Here is a 20725-nt window from a genome sequence, read left to right on the forward strand (position 1 = left end):
TCTCAGATCACATTCATCATAATAATGGTAACACTTTTAGATCTAGGACACAATTTGTCATTTAAAAGAAATGCATGGAATGCTATATTTAAGATACCTTATTTTAAATTACAACAAATCTCTAAAGCAAATATCCCTTGCCCTCAAGCTCCATTTGTTAATTCTCCATTAAAATGCATCCTTTTCTCACTTACTGTTCCAATGAGCATACCCACCCACTTACCATGAAATCATTATTAAATATTGATCAGAACCTTAGCTTCATCCAAAGGTATAGTATGTAGTTAATCACAGCTTCAAAGAGAAGCTTTTGTATTTTAAACACATTTTGAAACTTTATAAGGCCAATCATGTCAAGATTAGGCCTTAGATTTTAAACTATGCCATTAGCAAAATGAGGCATCTTTAAGCATGATTTGTATCAACAAACAAAAATGGGACCATTCCAAGAATGTACGAAAATTAATACAGTAATGAAAAATGATCTCCTTTAAGTAAAATTAAAAACATGTGAGATTAAAATTACCATATCCTTTTCTCTAGCTCCTCTTTTAAAAAATCTCTTTCTCTATGTGATCTTCTATACTTATCAATTACTGAATAAGTCATTCTTCTGTTGGCCTGATTATAAAATCCTTTGCCTTCATTAAAAGAATAAAATAATTCCAAGAACCATTTGCCTGGACTCTGCAGGGGATCAGAAAATGCCACCCCAAAATATGCCACTTTGGCATAAGAATTATTTTGAGTTGAAGACAAGTAAGAAACACCAGAGGCAGAATAAAAACTCTCTGCCATCCCTTATCTGGCCAAAAGCAGGACATAAATTCCATTTGTAAAGGTGTCTCCCTCTCCTATAACAAGAAGGGGAGGATAACTCTTAGACTTTTAATCACCAGAGATGACTCAAGACTCTTATCAACCCACAAATGGCACCAGAGGAAGCTGCATGACAAACCTTACTGAACAACCCTTATCTCCCACTAGTTTCTCCATATATTTGCCTTTCCAGAGTTTCCCACCCTAAAAAGCCTAAATCCGTTTTCCTTTGTTTCGTTACTTCTCTGCAATGTGTTATTCTTTGTTAAGATGCTACAGAAGCCTGAAGTTCTGACCACCCCTTTGAGTTACATGTCAGTGAAATTCTCCCACCTATATATGTGCTGTAGGTGTTAATAAACTTCGTTTTTCTCTTTGTCTGTTTAATCTGCCTTTTGTCAGTTTAATTTACAGGGCCCCAGTCAGAGAACCTAGGAGGGTAGAGAAAAAGTTTATTTATTCTCCTTTATAACTTCAAATCTATCTTGCTAACTGGGACAGAGAGAGGAAATAAAGTCGCATGTAATGGTTGTATACAAGGTTTCTTTATTGGTTACCATTCTCCCTCATGCCATGTGAACAAGCGAAAGGGCAGGGTAAAGAGCATAACAATTTGAAAAATTATTTCTTCTTTTCTGTTTATCATGCTTCCTACCACACACAAATACAATAAATAAAAGGGCTATTTAGAAGGTCCTCTAAAATAGAACAAAACACACTAACTTCCTTTCTGTTCTGTCCTCCAGGGCCACGAAGAAAATATTCTTGAATACAAACTGGTAGGAAAAAAAGTTTACACCAATAGAAATCCAGGCACTGTTCATAGAGCATCCTTTTTTCTTATCTGATGCTGAATCTGAGGAGGTATTTCACAACTCTGTAAATCTTAGGTAACTGATAGCAGTACAAAATTTTTATCTCAAGTTATGCAGATTCTGATCTGTCTGATAGAAGTTTGTCTTCCCTTCCTCCCTGTGGAAAAACCAGTTTTATGTCCACTTGCAAATTCACTTCAGTATTTCTGATCTGTAAATGTGACTGTATTTTTGAGTCTCTTTTAAAACAGTTTTAACATTTGCCTTGTCTCATCAATGAATGAGTTAAATAAAATGTTTAACACATATTCATTTTTATACTGTACTAGAGTCAGGATTTTTCCTCTTATTTGAAAATTATCTTTTACCATGTCTCAATATGCCTTTACCCTGCTCAAATCCATTGGCTGGTGTCTCAGAGTACTGTCAATTCAGTATTAAATGTCCGCCGTAGTCCTAGTACCTCTTCCACCAGTCTTTGCTCAGTTAACATGGAACTGATTACAATTGTTTTAAAGCCTCCATGCTGATTCACATCTTTATGCCTTTGTATAAGCTGATCATATGTTTGAAATGCCCTCTCTTCCCTTCTTTTCTGCCCAAGAAATTTTACATACATCTTTTACAGCTCTGATTTTACATTGTCTCTTCCAGGAAGCATTTCTTGATTCCTGCTTCTGCTGCCACCCCACCCACATCCACAGGACACATTTAAGGAGCTGTTAAAGAAAATCAGAGCCAGACAGAAATTAAAGTGGTGAAGTTAAATTATACATTTAGAAAACTATTGTAGTAGAGAAAAAGAGACTCCAGTATGGAACCTAGCTCAATTCGAAATACAGCATGAACAAGTGGGGATTTATAGCCAAGAAGCAGGATCAGTGGACAGAAAATTACTAAGCAGTGAAGGGAGGATTCTGGCTAAACGACCTGACAGGATTCTTGCTGAAGGCAGGCCAATATAATCAAACACCAAGGCTGAAGAATTTGGAATTTGATCAGATATTAAGGGTGATCAGATATTGAGGGTGGGGATTCTTGCTAAACGAACTCAGCAGGATTTTTGCTAAGACTGGATGATACAAAGAAACATGCAGAAATCTAAAGATTGGGAGGCAGTTGAGAAGAGGGCTCAGAAGAGCCTGACCAAAGTTAGGTTAAGGAGAGAATTGTTTTCAGAACTGCAGTTCATTCCAGACAGCTTATGCAAAGGGATGGAGAGGATGGGAGATACTGGGAGATGAGGCTGAAAAGTAATAGGAACTACAGTTATTGAATATAGCACATCCAGGTGCATAAAAGTGAGAGTTCCACTCAACTCCAAGTAGGTCAGGGAACAACTGGAATATTCTTTTCTCCATTGGGCACACACTGCAAATTACATTTAAAAAAAAAAAAAAAACAACTCTTCCAGTAGCAATAGAATAATGATGAGTTAAAAAAAAATGACATAAGAAAACTAGGGCGATTTCTCTTCGAAAAGAACTCAGAAGATAGGGAGGCAGTGCGGGTTCTGGCTTCAAATCTCAATTTCATTCCTCACTGATGGACAATATTGGAAACTGGCGATACTGACAATTACAATTTCTTTCTCTTTTTCTTTTTCCTTTCTTTTTTTTTTTTTTTTTTTTTTTTTTTTTTGAGACGGAGTCTTGCTCTGTCCCTCAGGCTGGAGTGCAGTGGCGCGATCTTGGCTCACTGCAAGCTCTGCCTCCCGGGTTCACACCATTCTCCTGCCTCAGCCTCCCGAGTAGCTGGGATTACAGGCATGTGCCACCATGCCCAGCTAATTATTTTGTTTTGTATTTTTAGTAGAAATGGGGTTTTACCTTATTAGCCAGGCTGGTCTCGAACTCCTGACCTCAGGTGATCTGCCCGCCTCGGTCTCCCAAAGTGAATACTGGCAATTTCTTATGCCTCCATGTCTTCATCTGTAGAACGGGAGTAGTAATAATGTTTACTTCATATGTTGTTGTGAAGGTTAAATAAACACATATAAAAGCTTTAATAATGTCATTTTAAATTTCTTAATTAATATTAGCTATATTATCTTAACTACAGTCAAACACTGAGAATTGTCGGAAGGATAAGTTAGATTTAGTCTTGGATGGAGCCTTTAAAATAGGATCCACAGTGGAAATTTCAGGAAGAAAGATTTGAGCTCTGAGACATAAAATTGGAACAGGCTGCCTTTGGGGGGTGTAGTGTATTTCCTATTTCCTGTGATTTTTAAGTCAAGACTGGCTAGTCACATGGTAAATAGGTTAGGTGAGAGTGGATGAGATAAATTTGAAATACCTTTCAATTTTGGATTCCTATATTCTACTTCAAGGCAACTGCTATCAACCAATAGGCTTTACTTCTCACATGTCTTATATACTAATGAATGTACCCCATCTTCACCTAAACTGAGGCTCCTCGATGATGAGATCACTGTCAGATTCATTACTATTTATCTTTTTATTTCCAGCATTTTAGCACCTTACACATGGTAGGGGCTCAATACTCTGTGTTTAAATAATTAAATATACACTCTTGTACCAAAGGTTGTTTTCCAGGAAATCATGCAGCCTACCTGTCCTTGCCAATAAAACCCTCATATCAGGTGTCCCTGAAGGAATCATGGGACATATATTATGCCATTTAATTCTTTCACTTGTGAGTTGCTGCTAGTAAGTAGTTAGATAGATTTTACAGAATGATTCTATAAAAGTTAATTCAGAAAGGTAGATGCTCAACACAACCACTGGTGGATCCCAGCCTACTTAAACTCCAGATTCTTAGGGTCTAGTTTCTCAGTTAGAACCCTGATCAAGTATTAGAGAGGCAATCAGTCAACATTATTGAATGCTAGGAGCTAAAATCAGAAAAAAAAAAACAAGAAAAAATCCCTAGTTGTTATACACTAAAATGTAGAAAGTGAGAAATAAACATTACTTCTCTTCCTTAGAAAAATAGATGTTTCCTAATATTGTGGACTAAAATTATAAAAACCAAACTTGGTGAAATCAGTTAGAACAAGCAAGGCAGATTAAGGGTCTTGGATAAAAAGGAGAAAGGAGACCATTAGAGACACAAGTGGGTCATCTGCATCGAGGTGGTGGTGTTAGGGAGTCCAAAAATATGCAATAGGCAGATGGTTTAGCAAGATGTCAGGATATATAGTGAGTGGAGTCTAGCCACCAGCAAAAATTTTGCAAAGTTACAACTAAGAATCAAAGTTTCACTTTACTAACAGCTTCAAGACTGCTAGGCACTCCAGTAAAGAGTTTTTATAAAGTAAAGTGGATGCACAGAGTTCCTTCATTATCCACAATATAAATCTCATAGTTTTCTAATTTTCACCCTCAGGCTAGAGAGATGTTAAGAGGAGGAGGGAAGTAAAGTAGTAGCAGGGTCTGCAGAGCAGAAGAGGTAGGTAGGAAAGAAAGAAAGAGAAAAAGGAAGAAAGAAGGAAGGAAGGAAGGACAGGGAGGGAGGGAGGGAGAGAGGGAGGGAGAGGCATTCAACACACAATGCTCATACTCAGTAAAAGCCTGGCCTGATTATGTATTGGATTCTGGGCATTCATTCAACACGTGTTGAATACACTCCATTACACTCATACAAAACGTGTTTTGTTAAGTTTCTTCCATGTGTCAGGTGCTGCAGGTTAAAATGACTACACAAAGTACCATAACCTCATCAAGTTTACTATCTAGTGGGGACAGGGAACAAGTTAGGGTGTGGAATTCAGCTCCCACTATTATCCATCTGCTTATTTTAAAGCCATCTAGTAGCCATGAAGTAATGTATTTGAACCAATAGATCCACCTTTAGTAATTGCTAAAGTCAGTCTGACTCCTCCCTGTAAATTACTGATGCTTTAAAATTCACTAAACTATAGCTAGATCATCAGACTGAAATGATGTTTGAAACTTTCTGAAGCTTTACTGAAATTGTTTTAGGTTTCTCCCAGAGGCTGTAAGAACAGTAGTAAAATTATAAGTAGTTTTTTACAATCTGTAACTAAATACAGACTGTAAAAATGATTAATTTTTTTAATATTCTTAGTGTTTCAGGACTATTATATTAATAAGGCCATCATGCATCACTGTTGTATTCCAACAGAACTATTAGTCTCCGTACTATGTTAGTGTAATTACAGCCTAATGGTTTACAACATTATAAAAGCACTAAATATTTTACTAAACTGAGTATAGTATATAAAAATTAATTCAAAAGTTTCCAGGCTTAAAGCAATAGAATCAATGATGGAAAAAAGTTTTTCTCATTTTGTATAAGAAAACAAAGGCATCAAAGGGGAATGCTAAAAAATAATCTGAATTGTAGTGAAAATACAGGTAATTAAAATAAAAATCTAAATGACATCTTATTGTATTTTGATTCCATCATATAAATCAATTATTTTTGTTAATGAAGGGAGAGAACAATGTTTCTAAGAAGGTACAATTTAGAATCTTTTTCCTTTTGTGTGGATTTGACAACTTATTTGTGAGAGATGAGAGAAAACATCCATGTAATAATGGTAAGATTAACCATACAATATGTACTTCACAAACAGACCAGATGATTGGTGAACTTTTAATGATAGTTTTACAGACTTTAATACCAAATACTTAAATAAGAAATCTCTCAGCATGGTGAAATATAAGTATTCAGTAAAAATGGGTTCATCGACTGGATGGTATTTGTGAGAAGAGAAATTAGGGAGAAAAAGTTCTGCCTGTTAAATAAGGTTAATAACAAATTGCCATGATAATAAACACCCTAATTTTTAATATAACATTTAACACAGCAGAACGATAATTAATGCTTCTTTCACTTACTCAAGTTCATTTAGTTGCCTTGAAGGATTCTGCACATTTTTATCAATTCTTTAAAACACTGCGATAGAAATCTTTCTTTCTCTCTTACAAGATTTTATCCTTAACATTAGTTTTGTTACTACACAGCCTAACCTCATTCAAAATCTGGTTCTCATTTATTTTGTGTGATTTACCTAAGTCAGTTCTATATATTAATTTGCAAATGTGCCACCTCTATGGTTTAGGAGGTTTCAAATCATAATCCACCTTTAATTATTTACTTCAAGGGGAAATTTTTATTAATGTTTCTGTGAATTCAAAATAGCTCCCCTAGTATGGGTGGATACCAGAAATTACTGACTGTGATTGCCTTTTATACACCTAATTCAATTGCTAAAGCCCTCTGCAATAGTTCTTTAGCTCTGTGGGCAGTGTATTCTTTGCAGCATTAGCAAGAAGTTAATGCTTGTTCTTCAAAGAGCACTTTCAAACAGAGTGTGGAAGGGTGGTCACCAGGGATCAGAGGTGGGAAAAATAGAAAATGTTGGTCAACGTGTACAGGCTTGCACTTACAAGGTGGATAAGTTCTGGAAACCTAATCTATAGCATAGCAACTATAGTTAGCATTAACATATAATACATTTTAAACTTGCTAAGAGTTGATCTAAGTATATTCACCACACACACAAAAAGTAACTGTGAGGTGATAGACATGTTAATTAGCTTGATTGTGGTAATCATTTTATAAGGTATACGTACATTGAAACATCATATTATATACTTTGAATATATTCATTTTTTGTCATTAAAACCTCAGTAAAGCTGAAAATAAACTAATGAATTTTTTTGAAAAGCAGTTTCACCTCTCCAACATGGAGGTGGGAGGAAATTCCAGAACATTCAGCTCCAACTTAGGCTCTATCCTAGGCCCTTGGAGAAAGAAATTGACACTGAAGAGCTTGTATGAACCATTTTGACCAACTAAAAAAATTCCTTCTCGGGATAGCAAATTGAAGCAGAGTATTCCTCATTTTCTTTCAAATCCAGTAAGAAAAGGATTAAACAGTTTGCGGTCTCTACTGGAGAAATAGTGTTAGGTGGTAAGAAATATAATGGCTAGTGAATTATCGGCCATTATTTTTTGAGCTTTCATCCTAGCCAGCCCTTCTGCTAACTAGCTGGAAAGCAGTAGTCCCTTCACCTTGCTGAGTTACATGCTCAGATAGAGCTTAGATGGAGCACTCACTTAGGTGCAGCACTACATCTAACACATAGAGTGTATGAAAAGATGACTTGTAGCTAAGATCTAATTAAGCTTTTGACTATAATTGTTCATTTTCATTATTTTCACTGGAAATCAGCAAACCAAAACTTGCCATTATGCTTATCACATATTTTATTCTTTCTCATTGCTAAAGCTCACAGTGAATTAAAATGTTAATTTCAAGGAAAATAATTCAATAATCTGAGATTTTGCTGCATTTTCTTGTTCTTTTTTATATATACTTTAAGTTATGGGATAAATATGCAGAACGTGCAGGTTTGTTACATAGTTATACAGGTGCCACGGTGGTTTGCTGCACCCATCAACCCGTCATCTACATTAGTTATTTCTGCTAATGCTATCCCTTGTCTACTCCCCCACCCCATCACAGGCCCCGGTGTGTGATGTTTCCCTCCCTGTGTCCACGTGTTCTCATTGTTCAACTCCCACTTATGAGGGAGAACATGCAGTGTTTGGTTTTCTGTTCCTGTGTTAGATTGCTGAGAGTGATGGTTTCCACCTTCATCCATGTCCCTGCAAAGGACATGAACTCATCCTTTTTTATGGCTGCATAGTATTCCATGGTGTATATTTGCCCCATTTTCTTTCCCCAGTCCTTCATTGATGGGCATTTGAGTTGGTTCCAAGTCTTTGCTGTTGTGAACAGTGCTGCAATAAACATGCTTGTGCATGTGTCTTTATAGTGGAATGATTTATAATCCTTTGGGTATACACCCAGTAATGGGATTGCTGGGTCAAATGGTATTTCTGGTTCTAGATCCTTGAGGAATCACCACACTGTCTTCCACAATGGTTGAACTAATTTACAATCCCACCACAGTGTAAAAGTGTTCCTATTTCTCCACATCCTCACCAGGATCTGTTGTTTCCTGACTTTTTAATGTTGCCATTCTAACTGGCATGAGATGGTATCTTACTGTGGTTTTGATTGCATTTCTCTAATGACCAGTGATGATATTTTTTTCATATGTTTGTTGGCCTCATAACAAACATATGTTGGTTTGTTGGTTTGTTATAGACCAACATAACAAACATGTGTTGGTCTTCTTTTGAGAGGTGTCTGTTCATGTCCTTTCCCTACTTTTTGATGGGGTTGTTCATTTTTTTCTTGTAAATTTGTTTAAGTTCTTCATAGATTCTGTGTATTAGCTCTTTGTCTGATGGGTAGATTGCAAAAATTTTCTCCAATTCTGTAGGTTGCCTGTTCACTCTGAGGCTAGTTTCTTTTGCTGTGCAGAAGCTCTTTACTTTACTGAGATCCCATTTCTCAACTTGAGCTTGTGTTGCCATTGCTTTTGGTGTTTTAGTCATGAAGTCTTTGCCCATGCCTATGTCCTGAATGGTATTGCCTAGGTTTTCTTCTAGAGTTTTTATGGTTTCAGGTTTTACATTTAAGTCTTTAATCCATCTTGAGTTAATTTTTCTATAAGGTGTAAGGAAGGGATCCAATTTCAGTTTTCTGCATATGGCTAGCCAGTTTTCCCACCACCATTTATTAAATAGGGAATTCTTTCCCTGTTGCTTGTTTTTGTCAGTTTGTCAAAGATCAGATGGTTGTAGATGTGTGGTATTATTTCTGAGGCCTCTCTTCTGTTCCACTGGTCTATATATCTGTTTTGGTACCAGTACCATGCTGTTTTGGTTACTGTAGCCTTGAAGCACAGTTTGAAGTCAGGTAGCATGATGCCTCCAGCTTTGTTCATTTGCTTAGGATTGTCTTGGTTATAAGGGCTCTTTTCTGGTTCCATATGAAATTTAAAGTAGTTTTTTCTAATTCTGTGAAGAAAGTCAATGGTAGCTTGATGGGGATAGCATTGAATGTATAAATTACTTTGGGCAGTATGGCCATTTTCATTATATTGATTCTTTCTATCCATGAGCATGGAATGTTTTTCCATTTGTTTGTGCTATCTCTTATTTCCTTGAGCAGTGGTTTGTAGTTCTCCCTGAAGAGGTCCTTCTCATCCCTTGTAAGTTGTATTCCTAGGGATTTTATTCTCTTTATAGTAATTGTGAATGCGAGTTCACTCATGATTTGGCTCTCTGTTTGTCTATTATTGGTGTATAGGAATGCTTGTGATTTTTGCACATTGATTTTGTATCCTGAGACCTTGCTGAAGTTGCTTAACAGTTTAAGGAGATTTTGAGCTGAGATGATGGGGTTTTCTAAATATACAATCATGTCATCTGCAAACAGAGACAATTTGACTCCCTCTCTTCCTATTTGAATACCCTTTATTTCTTTATCTTGCCTGATTGCCCTGGCCAGAACTTCCAATACTATGTTAATTAGGAGTGGTGAGAGAGGGCATCCTTGTCTTGTGCTGGTTTTCAAAGGCAATGCTTCCAGCTTCTGCCCATTCAATATGATATTGGCTGTGGGTTTCTCATAAATAGCTCTTATTATTTTGAGATATGTTCCATCAATATCTAGTTTATTGAGAGTTTTTAGCATGAAAGGGTGTTGAATTTTATCGAAGGCCTTTTCTGTATGTATTGAGATAATAATGTGTTTTTTGTCATAGGTTGTGTTTATGTGATGGTATATGTTTATTGATTTGCATATGTGGAACCAGCCTTGCATCCCAGGGATGAAGCCAACTTGATTGTGGTGGATAAGCTTTTTGATGTGCTGCTTGATTCTATTTGCCAGTATTTTATTGAGAATTTGCATATCAATGTTCATCAGGGATATTGGCCTGAAATTTTCTTTTTTTTGTTGTGTCTCTGCCAGGTTTTGGTATCAGGATAATGCTGGCCTCATAAAATGGGTTAGAGAGGATTCCCTCTTTTTCTATTGTTTGGAATAGTTTCAGAAGGAACAGTACCAGCTCCTCTGTACCTCTCATAGAATTCGGCTGTCTCAATTTCAGAATTTGTTATTGATCTATTCAGGGATTCGACTTCTTCCTGGTTTAATCTTGGGAGGGTATATGTTTCCAGGAATTTATCTATTTCTTCTAGATTTTCCAGTTTATTTGCGTAAAGGTGTTTACACTATTCTTTGATGATAGTTTGTACTTCTGTGGGAACAGTGGTGATACCCCCTTTATCATTTTTTATTGTGTCTATTTGATTCTTCTCTCTTTTCTTCTTTATTAGTCTGGCTAGCGAGCTATCTACTTTGTCAATCTTTTCAAAAAACCAGCACCTGAATTCATTGAGTTTTTGAAGGATTTTTCGTGTCTCTATCTCCTTCAGTTCTGTTCTGATCTTAGTTATTCGTTGTCTTCTGCTGGCTTTTGAATTTGTTTGCTCTTGCTTTTCTAGTTATTATAATTGTGATGTTAGGGTGTCGATTTTAGATCTTTCCCACTTCCTCTTGTGGGCATTTAATGCTATAAATTTCCCTGTAAACACTGCTTCAGCTGTGTCCCAGAGATTCTGGTATGTTGTGTCTTTGTTCTCACTGGTTTCAAAGAACTTATTTATTTCTGCCTTAATTTCGTTTTTTACCCAGTAGTCATTCAGGAGCAGGTTGTTCAGTTTCCATGTAGTTATATGGTTTTGAGTGAGTTTCTTAATCTTGAGTTCTAATTTGATTGCACTCTGGTCTGAGAGACTGTTTGTTATGATTTCTGTTCTTTTGCATTTGCTAAGGAGTGTTTTACTTCCAATTATGTGGTCAATTTTAGAATAAGTGTGGTGTGTTGCTGAGAAGAATGTATATTCTGTTGATTTGAGGTGGAGAATTCTGTAGATGTCTGTTAGGTCCACTTGGTCCAGAGCTGAGTTCAAGTCCTGAATATCCTTGTTAATTTTCTGTCTCATTGATCTGTCTAAAATTGACAGTGGGGTGTTGAAGTCGCCCACTATTATTGTGTGTGAGTCTAAGTCTCTTTGTAGGTCTCTATGAGCTTGCTTTATGAATCTGGGTGCTCCTGTATTGGGTGCATATATATTTAGGATAGTTAGTTCTTCTTGTTCCATTGATCCCTTTACCATTATGTAATGCCCTTCTTTGTCTTTTTTTAATCTTTATTGGTTTAAAGTCTGTTTTATCAGAGACTAGGATTGAAACCCCTGCTTCTTTTTTTTTTTTTTTTTTTTGCTTTGCATTTGCTTAGTAAATATTCCTCTATCCCTTTATTTTGAGCCTATGTGTGCCTTTGCACATGAGATGGGTCTCCTGAATACAGCACACTGATGAGTCTTCACCGTTTATCCAATTTGCCAGTCTGTGTCTTTTAATTGGGGCATTTAGCCCATCTACATTTAAGGTTAATATTGTTATGTGTGAATTTGATCCTGTAATTATGATGCTAGCTGATTATTTTGCCCATTAGTTGATGCAGTGTCTTCATAGTGTCAATGGTCTTTACAATTTGGTATGTTTTTGCAGTGGCTGGTACAAGTTTTTCCTTTCCATATTTAGTGCTTCCTTCAGGAGCTCTTGGAAGGCAGTCCTGGTGGTGACAAAATCTCTCAGCGTTTGCTTGTCTGTAAAGGATTTTATTTCTGCTCTGCTTATGAAGCTTAGTTTGGCTGGATATGAAATTCTGGGTTGAAAATTTTTTTCTTCAAGAATGTCGAATATTGGCCTCCACTCTCTTCTGGCTTGTAGGGTTTCTGCTGAGAGATCCACTGTTAGTCTGATGGGCTTCCCTTTGTGGGTAACCCAATCTTTCTCTCTGGCTGCCCTTAGCATTTTTTCCTTCATTTCAACCTCAGTGAATTTGTTAAGTATGTGTCTTGGGGTTGCTCTTCTCAAGGGGTAGCTTTGTGGTGTTCTCTGTATTTCCTGAATTTGAATGTTGGCCTGTCTTGCTAGGTTAGGGAAGTTCTCCTGGATAATATCCTGAAGATTGTTTTCCAACGTGGTTCCATTCCCCCCGTCACATTCAGGAACACCAATCATATGTAGGTTTGGTCTTTTCTCATAGTCCCATATTTCTTGGAGACTTTGTTCACTTCTTTTCATTCTTTTTTTTCTAATCTTGTCTTCATGCTTTATTTCATTAAGTTGATCTCAGTCTCTGATATCCTTTCTTCTGCTTGATCAATTTGGCTACTGATACTTCTGTATGCTTCACGAAATTCTCATGCTATGTTTTTCAGCTCCATCAGGTCATTTATGTTCTTCTCTAAACAGGTTATTCTAGTTAGCAATTCGTCTAAACTTTTTTGAAGTTCTTAGCTTCCTTGCATTGGGTTAGAACATGCTCCTTTAGCTTGGAGGAGTTTGTTATTACCTACCTTCTGAAGCCTACTTCTGTCAATTTGTCAAACTCATTCTCTGTCCAGTTTTGTTCCCTTGCTGTTGAGGAGTTGTTATCCTTTGGAGGAGAAGAGGCATTCTGGTTTTTGGAATTTTCAGCTTTTTGCACTGGTTTTTCCTCATCTTCATGGATTTGTCTACCTTTGGTCTTCGATGCTGGTGAACTTCAGATGGGATTTCTGTGTGGACATCCTTTTTGTTGACGTTGATGCTATTCCTTTCTGTTTGTTAATTTTCCTTCTAACAGTGAGGCCCCTCTGCTGCAGGTCTGCTGGAGTTTGCTGGAGGTCCACTCCAGACCCTGTTTTCCTGGGTATCACCAGTGGAGGCTGCAGAACAGCAAAGATTGGTGCCTGTTCCTTCCTCTGGAAGCTTCGACCCAGAGGGGCACCTGCCAGATGCCAGCCAGAGCTCTCCTGTGTGAGGAGTCTCTCAACCCCTGCTGGGAGGTGTCTCCCAGTCAGGAGGCACTGGGCTCAGGGGCCCACTTGAGGAGGCAGTCTGTCCCTTAGCAGAGCTCAAGCACTGTGCTGGGAGATTCATTGCTCTCTTCAGAGATGGGAGGCAGGAACACTGAAGTCTGCTGAAGCTGTGCCTACAGCTGCCCCTTCCCCAAGGTGCTCTGTACCAGGGAGATGGGAGTTTTATCTATAAGCTTCTGACTGGGACTGCTGCCTTTCTTTGAGGGATGCCCTGCCCAGAGAGGGGGAATCTAGAGAGACAGTCTGGCTACAGCGGCTTTGCTGGGCTATGCTGGGCTACGTTGGGTTCCGCCCAGTTTGAACTTCCACGTGGCTTTGTTTACACTGTGTGGGGAAAACCTCCTACTCAAACCTCAGTAATGGCTGATGCCCCTGCCCCCACCAAGCTCGAGCATCCCAGGATGACTTCATACTGCTCTGCTGGCAGTGAGAATTTCAAGCCAGCAGATCTTAGCTTGCTAGGCTCCATGGGGGTGGGATCCCCTGAGCTAGACTACTTGGCTCCCTGGCTTCAGCCCTGTTTCCAGGGGAGTGATTGGTTCTGTCTTGCTGGCGTTCCAGGCACCACTGGGGTATGAAAAAAAACTCCTGCAGCTAGCTCAGTGTCTGCCCAAACAGCCACCCAGTTTTTGCTTGAAACCCAGGGCCCTGGTGGTGTAAGCATCCAAGGGAATCTCCTGGTCTGTGAGTTGTGAAGACCATGGGAAAAGTGTAATATCTGGGCTGGAGTGCACCATTCCTCACGGCACAGTCCCTCACAGCTTCCCTTGGCTAGGGGAGGTAGTTCCCCAACCCCTTGAGCTTCCTGGGTGAGGCGATGCCCCCACCCTGCTTCACCTCACCCTCTGTGGGCTGCACCCACTGTCTAACCCGTCCCAATGAGATGAGCCCCATACCTCAGTTGGAAATGCAGGAATCACCCCCACCTTCTCTGCTGATCTCACTGGGGGCTGCAGACTGGAGCTGTTCCTATTCGGCCATCTTGCCAGCCACCACGAGTTTTCTTGTTCTTTAAAAATAAATTAGACTTATGCAAAATGAGTTTCTAAGATGGCTCAAAATTTAGATTATTATCATGTATAATATGATAATTATCATGTATAATTCATTTGTGTACCTTTTATGACAATATTCTAATAGGTCTTAAGATGCCTTACAGTACCTCCAACTTATGTGTTGCTAACACCTTGCATGACAGGTTCCCTTCTGAGCAGAGCTGACCGGGTGAGGAACGTGCAGCATATGTCTTCAAAGCCAACAAGAACGCACTTTAGGACTGAGGATGAACCACTCAAGATCAGTATTTGTTGATTAGATTTGAAAGAAACTCATACAATAGTCTAGGGAGAGGTGTTTAAACACCTGAATTTACCTCAGATCTTTAAAGCAATAACCTAATTTTTAGCAACAGTAGCTCTTTCACAGGTGTACAAAGAATGTTTACTTCCATTGTACTAATTAGTTTTAAATTGAGAAAACATTTAGTAATTGGAAAAACAAAGAAGCTCCTATTTTTCTAGGACAGAAATAAAAGGAAAAGGAGAACAAGACTAACTACAATATTCAGCTTAACATTTCAAATTTTTTCATCGACTTCACTAAGCAATGTCTATTTTGTTTTGTTTTTCAAAAAGCACAATTCCCAGGTGTAACTAAAATAGTAAATATGTACACTTACTTTGCTAAGAAATAATTAAAGATGTCATTTGCTGACAAAAACAAATGTATGCCTAATATATAAATGTATGCTTGTTATTTTTGGTTAAATAAATATTTGTTCATGCCTTATTTGGGGATGTAGTTCTCTTCTAATACACCAGGAGAAAACTCTGAATTAAGGAGTAACTCATCTTTTCTGCTAAAAAATTTAATAGCCTCTGCTTCAATTGACTTTAATAAGTTATAAAAAAATACTGCATTTTCTTTTTCAATTGCAACAATAATGTGATAAAATAAATTACTACTTTAAAATGCATAGCACTGTATACCCTCCGAGCAAAAAAAAGGCATCTATTATACACAACATGCACTGACAGGAGTAGGTCTTTGATAAAAAAACACATTGTAAAGTGCATTTTTTGCACCTAATGATTTAATCAAAATTTAAGTAAAACTCACTCTGCTTACATTTTTCTTTTCCTCTCCCCAATCCCCATGGTAATTTTCTTCATGCTAAATAACCCAAATTTCTTTAGCTTTTCCTCAAAGGACCCATTTTCTAAACTAATCATTTTTAGTCATTCTCTTTGGAACTCTCTCCAAGATTTCTACATCTTGTTTCGAACAAAAGTCCCACAATTACATCGTGTCCTCCCATAAAAACGTGATAAATGCTGATCATAGAAGGAACTCTTTAGGGTGGCTCCTTCTCACACATGGAAAGAGTCTTGATCTGACAACTTTATTAACCATTAGCAAGCTGCTATGATTTGAAAGTTCCACCCAAACTCATGCTGAAATTTAATTGTCATTGTAACAGTATTAAGAGGTGGGGCATTTAAGAGGTGATTAGGCCATGAGGGCACTACCCTCTTGAAGAGATTACTGCTGTTATCACAGGAATAGGTTAGTTATTGAAGGAGTGTGTTCTTGATAAAAAGGATTAGTTCAGATCAATGTTTCTCTCTGACTCATGGACTTACTTCTGCCTTCCATACTTCTGCCATGGGATGACCCTTGCTGGATGCCAGTGCCATGCCCTTGGACTTCCCAGCCTCCAGAACTGTGAGCCACATAAACATTTGTTTTTTATAAATGACCCAGTCTGTAGTATTCCATTATAGCAGTAGGAAACAGACAGGACACAAGCTAACACCTCCTCTGACTCGATTACTTGGTGATGGGGTAGAGTACCTAATTCTTTATTTCTCAAACACCTGTGTGTCAAGTCCTGTGCTAGACATTTTAACTGCCTTTTGAAATATTAAACACTGCTATTATTCCTGTTATGAAAAGAGGTTAAGTAATCTCACCAAAGCCATAGAACCTATCAGTGGGAAAGTAGAGATGTGATTATAGGTTTAACTAAGTCTAAAGCTCACCATTACAACAAATATTCTTAATAGTTTCTAATGGGGGTTCACACCATAACATGCCAGTCTGTCACAGAATTGTTTTGAGCTAAAGGTGACTGAGAAATATCAGACACAGAACAAGCTCTCTGCCCTCCATCTCTCTATTAGGAAGGGCAAAATGATTGTTAATCACTGAAGGCAATTCTATTCTCCTATCAGCCCAGAGGTGGGACCAGAGAAACCTATATAGCACATCTAACTAGTCCTTATTTTCCTTTGAGTTAGTTTCCCCATATGTTTACCTGTCTGCAGTTTACTGCCTCTAGAAGCTCAAAATTCCTTTCCTTTGTCTTGTTATTTCTCTACAAATTTATTATTTTTTACTAAGATGTTATATAAGCCCAAGTTTTAACCACCCCTTTGAGATACTTATTGCTGAGTTCTCCCACATGTGTGTGATGCATATGTTAATACACTTCTGTTGGTTTTCTCTTGTTAATCTGTCTTTTGTCAGTCTGATTTGCAGGACCTTAGCTGGAGAAACTAAAGGTAAAAAAAACCACATTTTTTCCCCTAAAATTCTCATTTTTAGTAACAGAGAAAATCCTACAGGAAATCCTCAACACTGAGAGCAAGTGCTGAAACTTTCCATGGTGAGAATGATTTCTTTGGGCTGGTCAGTGCTCATTGTTTTGCACCCCAAACACATCAGGAGAGGCACTGGCATAGAAGCAAAGTGCCTGAACCCTGGTGAGCATTTCCAAGGTAAGGATAAGCAAATGCTGCTCTGGTGCCCTCCCATGGACAGTATTATGTGAGAAGACACAGGCAGAAGGGCAACCACCTGAGTAGTGACTCAAGAGTTTAAATCCATGCACAACGAGACTGCGTGGTAATTTAGAGAAGGACAATAGATTAGCCGATTCATCTGGTCAACAAGTTAATGTGCTGACATTTTTAAGTACATTCTATGATGTTTGCACAATGATGAAATGGTTGAATGACACATTTCTCAGAAGGTACCCTTGTCATTAAATGATGCGTGACTGTATATATGTTGTTGTCCGTTATGTATTTTAGTAACATGTACTAAAACAATAAAAATAAAATTAAAAATGTGGAGAGTCTGTGAAACACTTCAAACGAATATTAGAAATCAAAATACCTCTTTTCAATAAAAAGGTGTTTGATCATTTAATCATTTGTGCTCTGCTTATCTGTTGCTCATGATATTTTGAATTGTTACATGATGAAGGTAAAAGGTATTGATAAACATAGGCTAATAGTATTTTGGATCAGAAAGACAACTATCAGCCACTTAATTTTACAAATGAGATAACTGAGGTTATAAGCCGTTAGAGAGATTTTTTTTATTCATTTTATTTAGAGATTTAGCCCAATATAAACAAGATGATACATAACTCAATTTTAAAAGAAACTCAACAAAATGCATACTTTTAATTACATTGTAAATGATTTCAAGATTATCATAAGGCATTTTTTTTAAATAAAAATGTTGTAATCATTAGCCCTTAGTCCTTCTTTAATACCAAAATAAATTTCTGACTAACAGCATATATATTTGTAGGTACCTATCTCCCCTGAATGACAGATGGAAAAGTAATGCAGACATTTATGACATATCCACCTGGTTTTTTCTGCAGTATCATTGCAGTAAGGTCCATTTTATCTAATAAAAAAAAAAAGACTAAGCATTTTTCAAACTTTTGTCTCTCATTTAATTTCTTTAGCTATGTTAGTGTTCTTTCTTTAAATTACTAAATTTCTTAGATTCAAGATCTTTTTTTTGTATTATTCAAAATTAATAAAATTGATGATTCATGATGGAAGCAGAAGCAACCTTCAGATTCAGTGTTTGGTTTACAAATTCCTCCTGATTTATAAACCATTCAGGCTGAACCACTGCCTGGAGCTTTCCATTTTGTTGCTATTCTCCTCTGTCTTGCCCATGTTTGCTGCGTCTTAGCTCTTGATATCCCCCCTCTTCAAGTCTTTGCAGTCCTCTGAGTGTCCTTTTCCTACATCTTCTGTCCACTCTTTCATAGTACTCTTTTCCTGAGTTATCATGATTCTCTCTCTTCATGGCCAAACACCATGAAGCTCTCAGTGTTTAAAAGAGGGCCTTGGGAGTGAAACTGGATTTGAATTAGTCTGTACCACTTTGTAAATGTGTGACTTGGAGAAATGTTTAACCTCTCTTTGCTTGATTTTCTCATTCGAAAAATAGCAGTAATAGTAGTACCTATTTCACATGATTGGGATAATTACATAAGTTGATCCATTTCTAGTTCATAGAAGAATGTTAGCATATATTCATTGTTCAGTAATCCATAAATTATCATCATTAGTATTATTTCTGATTATTCTTTCTTAACATAATCAGGAAGCAAATGAACCCTTACATAAATATTTACTTTTAGTTCACTTTTATTAATCCCTTCAAACTTTTGTACCCCCAAATAAGCATGGCCCCATGTGGTCTAATCTCTAAATGGTACAAATAAAAAAAGAAGCAATCTTCTAAGAGGGGAAAAAAAACCTTGAAAAGAATTTTGATTTTTACTTGAAAAACTTCTGGAGAATTTGAGTTTGGAAGAGGGAGTATGTTATTCCCATGGAGCAAAACTTCTTGAAATTCCTTTCTCTCCACCTCTGCCATTCTCAATATGATTCCCATTGATGGCAGCTGCTCTTTCACATCTTTTGTCTTTATCACTGTATTTTTACAATCCTCAAGATTTCCTATGCCTAGACTGCCAGATTCTTTATTCCACCAGCCCAACACACCTTCTCTTATATATATATATATTTATATTTATTTATATATATTTATATATTTTTATATATATTTATATATATATATTTGCATTCTGCTTGTCCAGTTGTTCTTGAGCATAGTTGCAAACTGAAAAGACATGAGGTATGTTTAAAATGCTGATATCTTAGCTCAACTTTCAGAAATTTTGCAGTGTGGTTATGTGACACCATACTGTTTCAGTCATAATAATAATGTTTAAGTCAGCAACAGACAGCATTATATGTTGGTGGTCTCATAGGCTTATAATACTGTATTTTGCTGTGCCTTTTTTTATGTCTAAATATACCTAGGTACACAAAAACTTACCATTGCATTACAATTGTCTACAGTATTGAGTACAGTAATATGCTGCACAGCTTTGTAGCCCAGGAGCAATAGGCTAAACCACATAGCCTAGCTGTGTAGTAGGCTATACCATACTACATACTAGAGTTGTGTAAGTAGACACTGTCATGTTCACCCTTCAGTGAAATACCTAACAATGCATTTCTCAGAATATATACTCATGATTGAGCGGCACCTGACTGTAATTGGCCTATGCATTGGAATTTTTCAAAGTTCTCTGGGTGATTTTAATATCCAGCCAGGGTTAAGAACCACTAGCTATTCTTTCTCCTCCTCTCGTCAGTGTAAATCTTCTAGTTTTTTCCTTTCTTCCCACACCGAAGCTCATGATAAAGTTCAGAAGCTGGGAGTGAGGAAATGTCAAGTGTTCAATGCCAGAATTTTCCTTAGGGAGACTGAGACAAGAAACAAACTCTGGATATTTATTCGTGTGAGATTTTGTCACTATTATACTTTCCCTCTTTTCTTTGATCCCTGAGGACCTAAGCCCTTTCTCCCCCTTATCTCTGCCACCTCTATTCATTGGCTGGAGCTCTCACACAACCAATGATTAGCTGAAGCACTGTTCAGATTCCCTCAGGAAACCTTATTCTGGTTGCCTCTATGGGTAAGTGACCCACATTCATAATGATGCTCGGATTTTGTAAAGGTCTTTATATAAAACCAAAGTATATGTTTTGAAAAGCAGCTAAGGTGCAAGTTTGAATAGTCTGTACTGGGGTGAGGCCAGGATAGGGACTCACTGTCTTCCATTTATTATCTGTGTAAGTTTGGGCATCACCTGCAAAATAGGGTTGATGACATTTTATCTACTATACCACTGTATGGTAGAGATAAATTAAATCATCATTTCATGTCTATTTCAGTTTTCTGTTTTTCGTTTTTTGAGACAGAGTTTCTCTCTTACTGCCCAGGCTGGAGTGCAATGGTGCAATCTCATTTCACTGCAACCTCCACCTCCCGGGTTCAAGCAATTCTCCTGCCTCAGCCTCCCGAGTAGCTGGGATTACAGGCATGCACCACCACAACTGGCTAATTTTGTATTTTTAGTAGAGATGGGGTTTCTCCATTTTGGTTAGGCTGGTCTCAAACTCCCAACC

General features: G+C 37.5%; 1 long non-coding RNA gene across 1 annotated transcript in view; it reads right to left on the reverse strand.

Annotated features, from left to right (window-relative positions):
• Positions 1–3372: 3372 nt before the first annotated feature.
• The window catches only part of LOC134808902 (uncharacterized), a 30690-nt gene continuing 13337 nt past the window's right edge, over positions 3373–20725 (reverse strand). Inside the window, exon 3 of the long non-coding RNA XR_010153082.1 lies at positions 3373–3565. This is a non-coding gene — a long non-coding RNA (uncharacterized LOC134808902). The remainder of the gene's footprint in view (positions 3566–20725) is intronic.

Source organism: Pan troglodytes, chromosome 1 (assembly GCF_028858775.2).
Source record: "Pan troglodytes isolate AG18354 chromosome 1, NHGRI_mPanTro3-v2.0_pri, whole genome shotgun sequence".
NCBI classification, from domain to species: domain Eukaryota; kingdom Metazoa; phylum Chordata; class Mammalia; order Primates; family Hominidae; genus Pan; species Pan troglodytes.